Below are 16,384 nucleotides of genomic sequence, written 5' to 3' on the forward strand. Positions count from 1 at the left end.
AGGTTGGTTGGATTTTTAAAAAAAGATAACTGGCAGCTGGTTTTACTGCCTCCCAAAAAGTTCATCCAGCCCCTTGGTTCTGTCAGAAGAAGGCAGCTCACTGATAGAAGACAAATTTTGCTGTTGGGTCACTGAGGCAGTGTTCAAACCAGGGCTCCATTTGCCGAGAGCAGCATTAGATGGTGAAGAGAGACCTGCAGGTATGACTTGCCAGGGTGAGGAACACCAGTCGTTCTCTGGCCAGACTTTCTGAATTCAGGAGTGTGTGGGACTCTGAGACAGATTCACGGAGTCAAACATGATCTATACTCAGAAACAAGGAGTGAAATTTAGGGATAGGGTTACTGTACAGCAGAGGAAGGCACAGATTACTATGTTTTCATCTCATTTAGCCTAAGACAAGCTTTTCTACATTGTTGGCTCAGCAGCCTATTTCAACAAATTAGAATGAGAAAAATTTACTTCCTAATTAAAGCCTTTGACTGTAGCGCTACTGGTCTGAAACTTGAGATGTGAAGTAATTTGGATTCAGGTTTTTATTATGACTGTGAAAAATTCATGTGTTTTCATCTGGACGGTCAGTTTGTGATACTTGGGGTGGAGCGTTCAAAAGAAAGCAGCATTCATGGCCATCACTGAAACAGCATATTTGGTTGTGCTTAATAGATTTTGGAAAGAGGATTATAGGATTAGAAACTAGAAGGCTCTGAATTGTAATTGTACTCTGCTATTGACTTGCTGTATAATCTTGAAAAAGTAATTTTGCCTTTGTCTCAATTTTTCCAAATGTTAGACAGGATACTGAATCGCACACTTGTAAGTACCACTTTTTAGTTGATTTGTACAAACTGTTACAGAGGTGTTCTAAAAAAAATCAGATTCTATAGCTTTCTGTCATTTGAATGACATGAGGAAGGTGACTAGAGCTGGTGGAGTTACGTGTTTATTTTAGGTTTGTTTACAGCAACTGCAAAATAAGTAGCTGAAATAATGTCAGCCAGTAAGTAGGCTGGTGGTTGATATCTAAGGGTTCACAGCCTTCATTACAGACCTTCTGAATGTTGTGCTATTTAAACAGCTGTTTGCAAAGAATGGGGTACACAACAACTACTTAAGATACATGCCAAACTTTAGTCCTGTAATACTAAAAATACCAATCTATATAATTTCCATAATTGTATGCATTTTCTTTTTTATTTCTCCCCCATGAAGATGAAAGGGAGGGCAGTGATAAGGAGAGTGCAGCTAGAATGTGAAATGGTTTAAGGTGGGGAAATAGGACCCAATAACACAGGAAGACTAATCCATACACTGAAAACTGAAGTTACACTCAGGCTCCAATTACATTTTCAGCTTTTGGCTTCCTGCTGCTTTTGTGTCTAGGTTGTCCCTTCCTGAAATTCTTCATTCTTCTTTAAATCCCTATAGTGGAGTGGGAACGTGACAACTGATGTCTCCTGTGACTGTCTCCATTGTACAATTATGAAAATCATTTGCAGCTGTGAGTGACTGAACTTGCTTAACTCCTCAGAACTCTTCTAGGGAATGAGACTGTCAGATTCCTGGTGCGCAACAGGTAGAGATGTATTTAGGTCAACTAGAGGATAAATCTTAGAGCTCATGCATATTAATGACTGTCAGACAGAATGTCTGTGGTTGTGTGTATGGGAATTACAGTATTGGTTGCTGAATTCAATACAATAGCTCTTCAATAATGACAGATGAGGGAGAAGTCTTTAGGAACTGTAGTATTGGGAAGCTGTGCCTGCTCAGATCAAGGCAGTACACCCTGAGGTTAGCTGACTGGCAGGCGACTGTTCCAGAATTTGGAATTTTTAGCAATATTTCAAAGCGATTGCTAATGCTTTTGCCAAGTATTAGCAACTGGAAACTTTATTTGTATAGGTGAAGTAAGTGACTCTTCTTTAATATCCATGAGTCTATGACTACGCAAAGGAAAACTAAAAGTTGGAAGTATTGTTTTGCTAGAAAAATTAAAACAAAAATATAAATACTCTTAAACAAGGAAAAAGCCAGAAGCAGGGCTGCTTTCTCCTCTTTGTTTAACAGTGCAAATAGACACAACATGCTGTTGGAGGCACTGCTCAGAATATCTTCTCTGCAACACCAAGTTCTTTCCGTGGTTTCAGCGAGCTCCGTGGATCTGACACTATTGAGGTTTCATTACCAAAGCTGGTTTACATTTATCTGCAGCATCACCATATTCTAAAGTTCTGAATCAGCAGGGGTGGACACACCCTGATATGCACTGCTGAAAATTATCAGATTACTTTTAAAATGCAAGTTAAGAATACAGTAATCCCATTTCGTTTAATAAAACTGATTATAAATACTTGCATCCCTTCTATTGCAACTCATCATGTTATTGATCTGGAGTTTAAAATCTGTACCAGTAGCTGAAATCAGCTAGGGGCATGAAAATGTTAGTCCCAGAGGCTGAGAAGGAGCTGGATTTTTTCCAAGTAGCTGGAACAGTTTAACTCACCAGACCTAAGAAGGGTCATGCCCTCACCTGCCCAGTCTCCTCTGCTTTCCAGGACTGAATTTGTCTTCCTGTAGGAATAGCTGAACTGCCCATGAAGCTGTTATTGAACTGTCACACTTTACAGCCCAGTTTATTTAGGTAAGTGGTGGTGTTTTACTTCTATACCTCTGGGAGATAAACTGCAGCGGTTTCGTTATTGCTCCGTATCCCACTTGTAGTGGAGGCAGCAATCTTTATAAGAGCTTCATCACAGTGAAGACATTGAACCTGATCTAAAAATGATGAAAGTCAGTACAGAGAGAATATTGGCACCCAAGATGAAGCTGTCATTTGCTGGAGTTATCCACCTGCCTCCAGAAATGAAAAATTCACCATTTCACCAAGAAGTTTGTGCATCAGACTTTGAAATCTGTTGTCTGTAAATGTGAATACAGTTTTGAAAATGAGCGGTATGTTTCAAGAAGCTACCTGTTCTTATGTGCCACATTGTGCAAAAAAGGAATAAAAAGTGAACTTTGTGAAGTCATTTGATCTAAAAATAGATTGATTTCATTTAGTGGTTGAAAGTAAGCAAAAGGACAGGCAGGGAGTAATGTAAGCCTCTCTGTTGTATGTGATTGAAGCTTGGTAATGGACAGTGCCTAAATGAGGAAAAGACTGGCAGTAAGCAGTCTCAGAGTCTCTACAGTTTATAAAGAGACTCATGACTATGAAGGAAATAACCTAGGAGACTACTATTTATAAAAACCGAGATATCTAAAATATATCCCTTTCATAGGAACTTCAGGCTTTAGGTAAGAGCTATTGCATGTAGACTGTGTGCCAAGTACTTTAGTTTTGCTTTGACTGTTCATCTCACTATTAAATAAATAACAAGTTGGTTTTATGTTGTCTGGTCACTGATTCTGATCACCAATTCCACAGTAACAAAAAATAAACTTATTTGGTGTATTTAAGTGAACTACAATAGAGTAAATATTAAATCGTAACAATGAGGCTTGATCTGTAGGCTCAAGAATTCTGCTCTACCAGAAGTAATGAAATAAAACATAAAACAGGGCTTCAACCAGAGTCCATGCAGTGGATAGATGAGCAGCCATGCAACTATAACTATGTTTCAAAATAGTGTCACTTCACTGTTAAAAAGGTGACTTTGTTTGCTTTAATTTGCAGTTACTGAGTTTTGTTGAGCCTTTCATTGTTGAAGTCCTGTATTTTTCCCTTCAGAAGTTAGACTCACTAAATTTGAGCCACCCTTTTAGTCTTTTGTTAAGCTAATCAGATTAATCACCTTATTTTTCTCAGTATAAAATTCTTTTTCTAGCCTTTGGATATTTCTGTTCTCTGTACCTTCCTACCATTTCTTTTTAAAAATACTTACCCGGGAACTATAAGTAGAATCAACCTTAGTGATGCTGAACACTGAGGTTAAAATGCTCCTGAATTTTGTACTCACTAATCTTCTGCTTCCTTCATTTGAAGATCAAATTATTACTATGGCATTTTGTAAAGAGTTTATTTACTGTCAGTTTTTATGACCATTAAAGGTTTTACATTGCTTAACACTTCACAACCCTCTCTTCTGCAAGCGTAGCTGCAATGTCTGATTGCTAAATGTATGACTTTGCATTTAAATATAACAAAATGAAACTGTTTTCAGTAGGTTCAGTGTGTTGAGCAGCATAATTTTCATCATTACTTCATTATCATTATTACTACTTTGCTGATTTTTATTACCCTGAATTTATCATTCTTTGATCTATATCACTCCTGAATCACTAATAAAAAAAGCAAGGTATGTATCACTTGTCCTAATTCCTCTGAAACAACAGTGAAAGACATTCAAATTTCGTGGTGGTTCCCATTTGCAGTTATGTTTTGACATGTCATTCAAGTCGTTGTGAATTGATATACATATATTAGGATGGCTTTTTTTGAGTTTTAAAACATAAGGCGTCTCATGAGTGAGTTTGAATCAGTCTGATTTTGCTCCTGCATCTTGTTCACTTGATTGTCTACCCTGCATCCATGACAGTTTCCAGGATCTTTTCTTCAGACAAAACCCAGATCTAGAAACAGTTGTGTCTAGACTAGTCTAGCTAGTCATAGTCTCACATACAACCCATCCCAGGTCGCCAGTACTGCTCCAGCTGGCCTTAATGTCTTCACACCTTAATTACTTCACACTGTGGCCTTCTGAACACAGCACACATACTCAGCATTATCCAACAAAAGCACAAACACAGAAAGCTGAAAATCACCCATCTTGTTGCACCTAGAAAATAATGCTGTTTTTTAAGGAATTTAAGATTTACAATGTGTGATGATCACAGAGCAGTCAGGAGGAAAAATAGGCAAGGAAAGGCAAAAATATTTTTGTGGAAGATCCTTTTTGGTGATTTTTGGGGGCACCCCTTGATACTGCTTGAAAAATAAAGAGTGAAACTAAGTACCTCTCACATTAAGGCTCACAGGGAGAGGTGGAATAGTTGGGTGCTGAGTGTGAATTGGACAATGTCTAGGTGTGGCATGAGCAACAGGGCAGAGAGCTGTGCTGGTAGGGCTGTTGGTCGGGGCCAAGGTGGAGGTCATTGGTGTTAAGGCCTGTGAAACACTCAGTACTAAGAGTCTCCTTAAGCATGGTAGGGTTGTACTGTCTCCAGGCAGTAAAGGTGCCGCCCATGAGGAGTATGGTCACAGTCAACTCTAGGACACTTTGTCCGCAGAGTAGTGACCAATGCAAAAAGTCATGAGGGCAATGTATATACGTAAACTCCCTGCTATTCTGGCAACTATATAATATTATTTAAATAAATAAAGTTCTGCATTGAAAATAAAAGTGTCTTTAGCTAACACCACTCTTCAGCCAGTTTAGAACTTCCCTCCTCTTCCTAGTCTTCTTCTCACTCCAGGTCTACATTTTTTCACAACTTTTTTATACTTATACCAACACTATCTTTTCTGTTAAGCAGCACTTCTGTTCGTGGGGAATTTACTCACTTGATAGTTGTTTCTAGATAGCTGTTACGTCCTTTCTCAATCCTTATTTTCCTAAGCTAAACAAGTCCTTTTAGTCTTTTCTCATGAAGCAGACTTTCTGCTCCTCTTATCACCCTAATAACCCTTTTGTGTAACTTTTGAATTTGTGAGATCAGCTTTGTAAGGAGAGGTAATACACTTTATGAGATCACTCACAATAGGAAAGCTTTTGAGTATACAAATCATTCTCACATATGCCCAAAGTTTACTAGCTTTTTTTCCAACTGTCTCAATTGTCCTATAAAAGATATTGCTTCTGCCTACAAGCATTTCCTCTCATACATTCTCAGACATTATTGGTGATACCATATACCTTTTGAGTTAATCTTTCCTGAAATATTTTACATAACGCTGTCCTGCCAAATATTTTTGGTTTTGCTGGTCTGACACATGAATATCTACCTCATGTTTCTTGGAAACTTGCCTCACTCTACATATTTTAGGATTGCCTTTGAACAACTCATTTGGCCATCTGAGTGACTTCAAGGAGTAAGATGCCATGTATACATTCTCCTCAGAGCACGCCCTGTCAGAGTTCTCCCCCAAGAAGACGGAATAAGGTGGGAGCTGGGATGTGTGAAACTTGTCCAGTGATTCATGCTTGTGCAAAACAGCTGATCTAAGGGTTTGGAGAGTTCCTCGAGGACATGCAAGCTGCATTTGTAATACCATTTCAGCAAAGAGGATTTCCTTTCCAAAAGTCTTATTCTCAGCTCCAAATAATAGATGATCCTGCCAACGTTATATAAAAATTGGATGTCTTATAAAAATGAATAGTATGCTTTGAAGGATATCAAGTGTATTCCCCATAAACAGTCTATTTTTAGTGATTTCTTAAGAAATTTTGTGCCTGTTTGTATACATGAAGGTTTGACTGGACTCACCAATCTTCCTCTTTTTTTTAATAAACCAGCATAAAGTAGAATTTATTTACATAATGCAATGATCCATGAAGGTTACCATAACATCAAGGGACCATATTAACCGCTTGAATGGAATTCATTAGAAATTAACTACCACTTAAATTAATTTTCCCACATTCACAAGGCTGTAATGGTGGAAAAAGGAACCGTCCATCAGCATGTACTGACAGGAGAGCTGTCACTGCTTTTATTTATAGATGAATACATTAACCCATGAAGCAGCCTTTTCAGAAGAAATCTTGAGCTTCTGTGCAAATCAGCTGCTTCAGGAGACTTTTAATAAGTATCCCAGCCTCAGTTAAACAGGAACACATACTGCTTAATGCTTTTGCCACTGGCTATATGTATTGTAGCCTTTTCGTAAGAACAGTAGAAAAATTTACTCCTAAAAAATTCAAACTTCACACTGTATGTAATGTATTTTTAATGCATAATGTTACTAGTTGGATCTAGTTATAGTGGTATTGGTAAAACTATACAAACAAAAGATTGTTGGTTCTTCTTCTTTTGTAGTCTACTGCATTGTTTAAATTGTTTAAACTCTTTTACAAATGAATGTATGTGCAGGTCTTCAAACTGGGGGATGAAAGTGAATGAGAATTTTACCCATCTGTGATCTAGATACATTTTGGGCAAATTTACTGTAGTGCATTGTGGTAATCATTTCAGTAAGCCACAATGGGAAGGAGCTTTGTGGCACCTGTTAGATGACCATAGTTGTCACAAAAGCATTAGAGGTGGGTGTCTTTTATTTATGTAAATCTCATAGATGAAATGATCTCAGGACAGACTCCTGTACAGTTTAATCCAAATATTTTTTTCATGTGTAATTGTAGCTCAGAGCTAAAAGCTAGCCCTTACCAATTAACATTTTTTATTTTAACAGAGAAAGTTTGATAAGAAAGGAATTGTTATTTTTTAAGAAACACTCCCTACATATGACCATTATATTAAAATAACTCAATAAGTTTTACATAATTTCCTGTCACAGTAGTGACATGACAACATCAAATGAACCTGTGTGCCAGAAGTGTTGCTCACTGAAATATTACAGTCTTGCTGCAGTCCAGAAACAGAAAATACAGAACTTAGAGTGAAACTCACAGTGTTGTGAACACTTTCTCTTAAGCTCCTCCATGGTTTCCATACCGATGTCAAAGGAAGCTTCACCACACAGTTTCTCATATGGGTAATTTGGAGAGCAAGTGGCCTTCTCAGGTATTTCTGTGAATTTATTGCTGTGTTCAGACACTTGACAGGCATAGCAAATATATGAGGTTTTTTCTGGGTCACCCACAAGTCCCTCAAAGGGAACTAGAGGCTGTCCTGTTACTCCAGTGGCAAAATTGCATGTTCTTACCTTTTATATTGTACCCTTTGAACAGATTCTTTTCAACAGCTTCTCAGAGGTATAGAGAAACTTAGGGCTTTAAATATAAACTCAGTAAGTGAAAAGAAAATATTTTGCAAGCTTAACCTTCCAATAATATCTGTAGTTTTTCATTTAAATAATTATTTAAATATGTATATTATGCTATTCAACTATGCTGAATTAAAAACTCAGTGCCAGTACTACCTAAAAGGACTATGGTTGTGGGTCAGTCTCAGCCTGATGTCACACATCTTAACAAAAAATTTGTTCATGTTCACTTTTCTCTTTTTTTGTTATGGTTACATTTTAACTAGCTACACTGAAAACTGTAAGTACTTCTACAAATGTTTTGGGATTCCATTTGTTTAGAATATAGATAAGTGATTCTCAGATGTTCCCATGGCAGCCTAAGGAGAGCTGGTAGCTGGGAGCAGACTAAACACTCTCCTTCAAAAGTAGCAACTGTCACCAGTACAAATTATGATTTATTTATTACTTAATGGATTTAGAGCATTTAAAATCCTTAAAACCACTATTTTGTCTAATTCTTCCACATTTTATGTGGCACTGCTTTTTAGTTTGTCGGATTTGTATACACTAATGTACACACATAATGGATAATGGGAGTGAGTCAGACAAACTAGAAAATCATGCCATTTTACTTAGTTCTCATCAGGGACTACGGTTAGTTTGGTTAATTGATACAATATTGACTAAGTAATGACTCTCACTTCTGTCAACATTTTTACATTTGTTAAATTCCCTCTCCTGATTCTGCTTTCCTGCTTTATTTCCTTTTAAAATTTAAACATCTTAAAAAAGGCTCTTCTCAATTAATGCATTTCATGATTGAGGAACACTGAAATTAACTTTTAGCCAATTAAATTTTTACGAGTATTTGCTATTGTCGACAGTAGTAAAAACTTCTGTTTCAGCAACATCAATAATTAATTTAGAAGCACATGCCTGAAATACTTCCCCACATGCAAAGGAGTTGTTATTCTCCCACAGCTTCCCTCACAGTCATCCTGGTGACTCCCTTGGTACTAGTACGCCATTATTTTGTTGGCAGCATTTTGATTTCTGCATGGTTATGATTAACCTGTACAATGTGTTCCTCTTAATGCAAAGCTGTTTTCTTATCCTTCAATTCTACAAACTGGAAAAAGCATATAGCCGGAGGCCACACAGAATAATACCGGTGTCAAGCTTTAAAAAACATATTTGTTTTGTGTCCTCTAAGGACAAATGATAGACATGTAAAAATGTTTTCTCTGTTTCTCTTTCATGGAATACTTACTTTAGAATTAACTTCTGTCACAGAAAACATAATTTGAAGCATCTACTATATATTATTTCTGAGCATTTCTGCTATAAAGAGGGAAATAGTACATTGTGTATGACACGTGTGATTACAAGGTTATAGAAACTCTTTATGTTTCTCTTGTTGTTATGGTTTCTCCTTAAGAAAGCTTGTCGCTAGAAACAGAAGAGCGTCCTTCCTTCAAAAAAGGCAAGTATATAGTACTATCAAACAGCACAGTGTAATGAATATAATTTTTAATTGCTTTATAATACTTTAAATTCCTACACTTCTGAAGCACCCATTGTTCTTCATGCAATCCAGTCACATATCCATTTTGAAATAGGTCAGAGGGGAAAAGATATTTTTATGATACATTCTAAGTGTTCTGATGATTACACATGATGTAACCCATTTCTTCACAAATGCATTTCACCTTTAATTTTGGACTCTTTGAGTTACAGTAATCCTAATGTCCTTTTATTCATAAAGATTGTTCTTTTACGTACTTTCTCTGTCTTACCTATTTGTTAATTCTGTTTCTCTGTGATATCAGGCATACTTCATTTCATGCTTCATTGTCCAGGTTTTAGTTTCAGCTCCAGTCTATTAAATGTTCCCACCCTTTTGCTCCATATTTTATAGTCGACAGTACAGAAGCGTTAAAAGCCTTTCTCAAGCAAAGAGTGTTCTTAATGTGGAATTCTCTTTCTTCAGAAACTTGATTGACCCCAAATCTTGTGACTCCACAGTCAAGAAAAATAAAACTCATTCAAGGCAAAAAGTATCTCAGTAGGACTTCTCTGAAGATAAAATAGTAGAAATTTTCTCTTTTCTCCCTATATCCTGCCCCTTCCCCTTGAAATAAAGACAAAACCTATACATTAAATTAAAATGAAAAAAAGAAGTAGAAGGTTAACTGTATGATTTTTACTTAAGTCTACATATTGTTAGGCATTTTATGTATCATTGTTTGTGATAAAAAAGAAATGTTACTTCATTATACTGAAGGCTACTTTTTTGTTTAAAATCCTTGATTTCCTGGCTCAGTTGTCATTGTGAACCTGACCTTAGAAAAAGATATCCGAGATTGAGGAATTCCTGATAAAAGTGGGGCAGGCTGGAAAGATCTCTGTGAGAGACAGTGTCAAAAGCCTTGCTGAAGTCAAGGCAGGCAATATTGACTCCCCTCATCCATCCAGGTAAGTGTTTCATTGTAGAAGGCAATCATGTTAGTCAGTATGATTTAGTGAATCCATACTGACTACTCTTGATCACATTCTTGTCATCCATGTGGATAGAGATTGCCTCTGAAATGAGATACTCCATCATCTTTCTAGGGGTTGAGGTAAAGCCGACTGTCCAGCAGTTCCTGGGGTCCTCCTTCTTGCTCTTTTTGAAGACTGGAGTGACATTTGGTGTCTTCTTGTCCTCAGGCACCTCTCCTGATCACCATGATCTCTCCAAGATGATCATGAGTGGCCTTGCTATGGTGTCCACCAGTTCTCCTGGCATCCATGGCCCATCAGGATGTATGGACTTATGGATGTCAAGTTTGCCTAGGTGTTCTCTAATTTAATCTTCTTTGACCAGGGGAAGTCTTCCTTACAAGATTCCTTTATCCTGGTCTTCTGGGTCAGAAAGTCTAAGGGCTGGTCTTGCCAGTGAAGACCTATGCAATCAAGGTGTTCAGTAACTCTGCCATCTCTGTGTCCTCTGTTACAAGGCTCCTCCCTTCATTTAAAAACAGGCCCACATTATCCTTTGTTTTCCCTTTGTTACTGATGTATTTGAAGAAGCCCTTCTTGTTGTCCTCCAGATTCTTGGCCAGCTTTTATTCCAGATGGACCTTGATCTTCCTTGTCTCATTTCTGCTTACTCTGACAACCTCTCTGTATTCATTCCAAGTGGTCTGCCCCTGCTGTCATCCTGCTTTTGCTGGAGTAAGCCTTTGACTGATATCTTGCTCATCACAGTGCATCATCCTTGACCCTGGAGGAAGTGATCTTTGAATATCAACCAAGTTTCTTGGACCCCACTTTCCTGCAGGGCCTGTTCCCACAGGATTCTTCCAAGAAGATCCCTCTAACTCTAACTAGAGTTAGCTCTAGTCTCTTCCTGAAGTCCACAGTTGCAATATTGCTTGCTGCACTGCTTCCTCCTCACCTGACACTGAACTCCACAAATCCCATGGTCACTACAGCCAAGGCTGCCCCCAACTTTCACATCTTCAACAAGACCTTCCCTCTTTATTAGTATGAGGTTGAGCAGCACACCATTCCTTGTGGGATCCTCCACTTCCTGTGACAGGAAGTTGTGAACACCCTGTGGTGGGTGTAAAAGAAATGCCAATTATTGCAGAGCCCTTGTCATGGATCAGCCTGTCCATCACTTTTTTTTTTTTTTTTGATCAAAGGCTAGATGGCCAGATAACAAATGATCCTGGTAAGTCAATTAGAGAAGATGTTGGAAGCAGCACATATCATCAAAATAGTGGCGATCGAAGACAGTAAAAGTTTGACCTGAATGGATCACATTCCCCAAACTGGATCCACGCTGTAGTGATGTGACTTCTCTATGCATTTAGAAGTCATGCCGAGAAGTCAAGTATGGCATACAATCAGCTCATGAAGGTTGGCCTTCAACTGCAGGGTGAACATAGCCCACCTCCTTGGGAGGAGGAATGGGCAGTATCCTGAGGACTTGGTCAGGGCATGAGCTGCCCTGGACTGAAGAGCTGGGATCAGTACCCAGGGATTTACCAGTGAGCACCCAAGAGAGAATCTCCATGGTTTGGCATGAGAGGGAAGTAGTCCTGTCAGGCAGACCTGGTCACTTTGAGACAGGGGGGAACCAAGAACCAGCAGTAAGAGTCCTTCGTCTTTGCAGGATCCAGTGGGGGAACTATAGCAATGGCTTGGCCATCCTGGCCTGGTGGATCTCACCACACACCACAGTGTGTAGCAGAGGGTGCAGTAGTAGCCTCAGCTGTTGTGTAGGATAATTTTTATCTGAAATGGAGGGGAACTGGGCCCTGGTCTGTTCTTTCCTTTCTTTGTCTGGAAGATGAACTCTGCATTTGTTATCCAAAGGTCTGGAAGCAGTCAGTAAAAGCATGCAGGGCAAAATGGTCTTTTCCTACCGACAGCCTGCTCTCATAATTTTTTACCACCTCTTCCAGCCATCGCTGGCACCCTGGTATAAATAGGGCAGGCATGGGCCAGTGCCTTGCTTTATGTTTTTGAGAGCTAAGCACTCCTCTGTGCTGGTCCTAGCCAAGGAGCTGCCGAGAGGAACAGCACAGCATCCTCTGCACTGTCCATGGTGGCATCTCCATGGACTTACCTGCAGCAGGGAAACATCCTACTTCTGAGGTTAAGGTAGCTGGAAGGGGAGCTTATCAGGAAAGTTGCAAAGCATTCTGCATATTTTCTGCCTGGAGTAGAATTACAAGAAATTTCTGAATGTATTTGAGATATGTATATTATAATTAAATGTAAAATTCTAGCAGGTATTATTGAAATACTGTCTAAGTCTTGGGTTCAGCTGAGGTTTGGAGAACATACCAGAAAACAACAACAAAACAATTAAACACAGAAACACCAAGAATCACAGCAGGTAGCAACTTAAAAATAGAGAAAAGTTGATACTAACAGAAGTGAAGCCAAAAATATAAACAGCATTAAAAAAAACCAAAATAAAATAATTTTAATACAGCATAATAAAAAAAGCAAGCCAACCAGCTATATAGATCCTAGTTGTTGGTTGAAATGCTTTGAACGAGACTGTAAAAAATGTAGATTTTATCTTTATTTTGCCTTGTGAACTAATTGCTTCTGAATTAAAAGAAGATATTATCATACTGATGGTACCAAGATAAGACAGAAAGAAGCACATGTGTTCTCCCTGATCACCATCCCATAGTAGTCATTAAAAACAAAGAGGAAAGGAAAGATTTTGCTGTCTATAATAGTGGACCTCATTAACATATCAGCTACTCCTTCTTTGCTTTAATGGAATATCAAACAGGTTGTGCTCCCACTTCCAGTCATTACGCTTGAAGTACCGATTGCTGCATATTAGAGGCCTCCAGCTTCTCTGTGGCACCATCATGAGGAATACCCATAGGTGTCTTTTCTATTTTTGAACAGTTGCATTTGAATGTGCATTAAAAATCTGATTAATTTGTCAACAAACAAAGTTGATTTCTGGGCAGGTTCAAAAATTATACATTTATATAATATTTATACATATAGATCAGAACTTCTCCATATAATATATTAATCATTTAAAGCCACACTTGAATTTTTTTGCGCACTTACTCTCCTGTATGCATTCTTAAAAATTCATATAAATGAAAAGATTAGAGTTTATTTAGATTGACAATGGCTTTCCATTATTTTGGCACAGCAACTATGAAACTGAAGGAAATTGCTACTTATAATTATGGCTGCCCTTAGAAAAATAGAATTTATAAATTGAATTTCTTCACGGATCTATTGTTTTGTATGGACTACACCACTGTTTGCTGTGCAGGCATTTTAGTTCACTTTGAAAGGAAATATATCACCTATTTTGGCTATGAAACAAGAGCTACTTCCCCTTAATAAAAGGGCTTTATGCCTTGTTATGATATTTCTGTTGTTTGTAAAATGAACTAAATGGTACGCTTTATGGTTTCTGTGAGGACACCTCAGCATGGGGTGTCACAGACTTTCCAGGAGTGATGGACACAGATAAATGACTGCTGATGAGAATCATAGGTTGGTGACCCTAAAAATACCTCTTCTTCTAGAGGCACAGTAGTCTCTGTTGGGGAGCCATGGAGTTCAGAACCCTAAAATACCTTAAGCCCTAACTCATGCATCTGTTGAATGCACCAGCAAAAGAAAATTGTAGAAGTGCTTAGGTGGTGTTTTCATTTGGCTTTTATGTGATTGCAGTGTGGCAATTAGTAATTTTAGACAATAAACGAGATGACAACTGCTTAGCAGCAAAAGGCAGAAGGAAAGAACTCATCAGTACTGCCATACTCCCACTCCCATCGTCCCGTTTACATTATCTCAGTCACATACCATAATTGGAAGTTAAGGCAGCAGCTCTTTTTTACACAGCATAAAGATATACAAATAACAAACATTAAATAAGAAATATCACACCATATCAAGATTAACAAAAGTAATAATGCTGACCTTGCTAGTAGTCAAGTCTTTTCAACCGCAAATAATCTTCCATCCTGACAGGGAAGAGCAAGACACCTAATCCTCTAGCATGTTCATGATAGAAGAATTGCCACTCCTTCCCAATTAATCATTACCTGAGACAGTTACCTTATACTCAAAAAGATTATTCTTTAGCCCTTTGCCAGCTAAGACTTCCCTTGTACAGAGAGGAGCCAGATAGAGTTCTCTTAAATTTGGTCCAGCAAAAGCCCTTGCATTTGAGATCTAGCACATCCCATTGGCCCAGGCTTAAATGCCCCTTAAGTGCCTGTGGGGTGCCCTTGCCCCAATATCTTTAAGAAAAATATATATAAATTTTATTGAGGTTTTCTGTTGATCAAAACTGATGTCTATTTGCAGTTTCTGTGAACACACTTTGGGTAGAGCTTTAGCATGGTATAAAGATTAATGACCCTTTGGAGGAGTCCTGCAGATTTCATTTGTATTCTCCACACTACGCTTTCACACTTTCAGAGAGCATTGCTGAACTTCTGAACCAGTTTGTCAACCTTTTTAATTTGACAGTGATTTACATCTCTCTTAATTCATACTGGAATATCTTCAGCTGTAGCTATTTGTTAGTTATTCCACTCAGGAGAGGAAATCCTGGACTCATTGCCATAGCACAAGCTCTCAACACATCCAGATGTAATGGCCTTGAGTAAGAGCACCTGTTTTTTCAGCCCATGTTGGTACCCAAGTGTGTATGTATTAGGTCAGGTGCATTTTATATTCTGTTTCCATTTCTCACATAGACCTAGGTCTCTTAAAATCTTTTTCTTTCTGCCTGAAAGAAGAAACAGGATTGTCCTTCATAGGGAAGCACATATGTACAACCAGATGAGACAGTCAATAGTGTTTATATTCACATGGTTTTTCTTACAAGGACTAGAAAAAAAGTTGGGGGTTCAGTGTTATGCCTAATGAAATTCTTGGCATGAGAAGAAGACCAGGATAAAGGAATCTTGACATGAGGTAGTATAGAATAACCTCTGGGTCCTGGCCACTCCCTCCCCCTGCAGGCTTCTGCAAAAATTAACCCTGTCCTGGCCAGAACCAGGACACTTATCAACATACCTTTTGAGATGATGGAACACTAGAGTGCAGATGCTGTCAGCTGGAGGGTGGTCTCAATATTGCAACTCTTAAACTTACTGAGTACCTCTTATCTCTTCCTTTTTTACATATATTGAAAAAGTAGATCTCCCTCCAAGATCAGATAAGCTGTGTGTAGGGTACCATTACATTCTATTTCTTGAGGCAAGGATGAGCAAGCTCAGCTCCTTTCCAATGCATCTTATGGCCATATAGCTCTAGTTAGTACTTGGTTAAGAGCAGAAAAAAAGCCTTGAGCAAGACAAAATGTATGGAATTTGCCTCAACGGTGCATTAATGTTACTAACTGATTTTTGTTTGTCTGAAACATAGGCAAAGTGATATGGATAATATCTGTCTGTGAAGACTGTAAAAATATACTCTTACCCTCAGCATTGAATGGGAGGGTTCAAGTTCAATTGATTATTCATAGATGAATACAAATGCTTCTCAGTTGCTGCTTCCTAATACACGTTTTCCTTTCCCTTACAATGACACCATACCCTCTCTATCATAATGTATGCCATGTGATGTATATTGTGCTTCTCTGGACCAAAAACATAAAATGATAATTGGAACCTAAATAAACAACTAAGAAATCCAGTTGTTCCATATAGGCAGCTTATTATTTACATTTGTGCCGATACTGAAATAAACTGTGCTATGGACAACATATCCATTTGTTTGTGTTGTCATTTACAATTACTATTTGAGATCAACAGATTGTAATAATTTCTTTTACTACTGTTATATTGATTTCATTTTATATTAATCTTTTTACTGGAAAGTGTGTCTAGCTGTTGCTACAAACAGCTAATTCACCTACAAAAGGTTTGGAATGCAGTACAACCCTCCTCCCAAAAAAGCCCCACCAAAACACAAATTTGTTACATCATCTGCTGCTTTAGGATTAGATAGCCAAAC

This window comes from Myiozetetes cayanensis, unplaced genomic scaffold (assembly GCF_022539395.1).
Source record: "Myiozetetes cayanensis isolate MyiCay16 unplaced genomic scaffold, myiCay2020 scf1, whole genome shotgun sequence".
Taxonomy (NCBI): domain Eukaryota; kingdom Metazoa; phylum Chordata; class Aves; order Passeriformes; family Tyrannidae; genus Myiozetetes; species Myiozetetes cayanensis.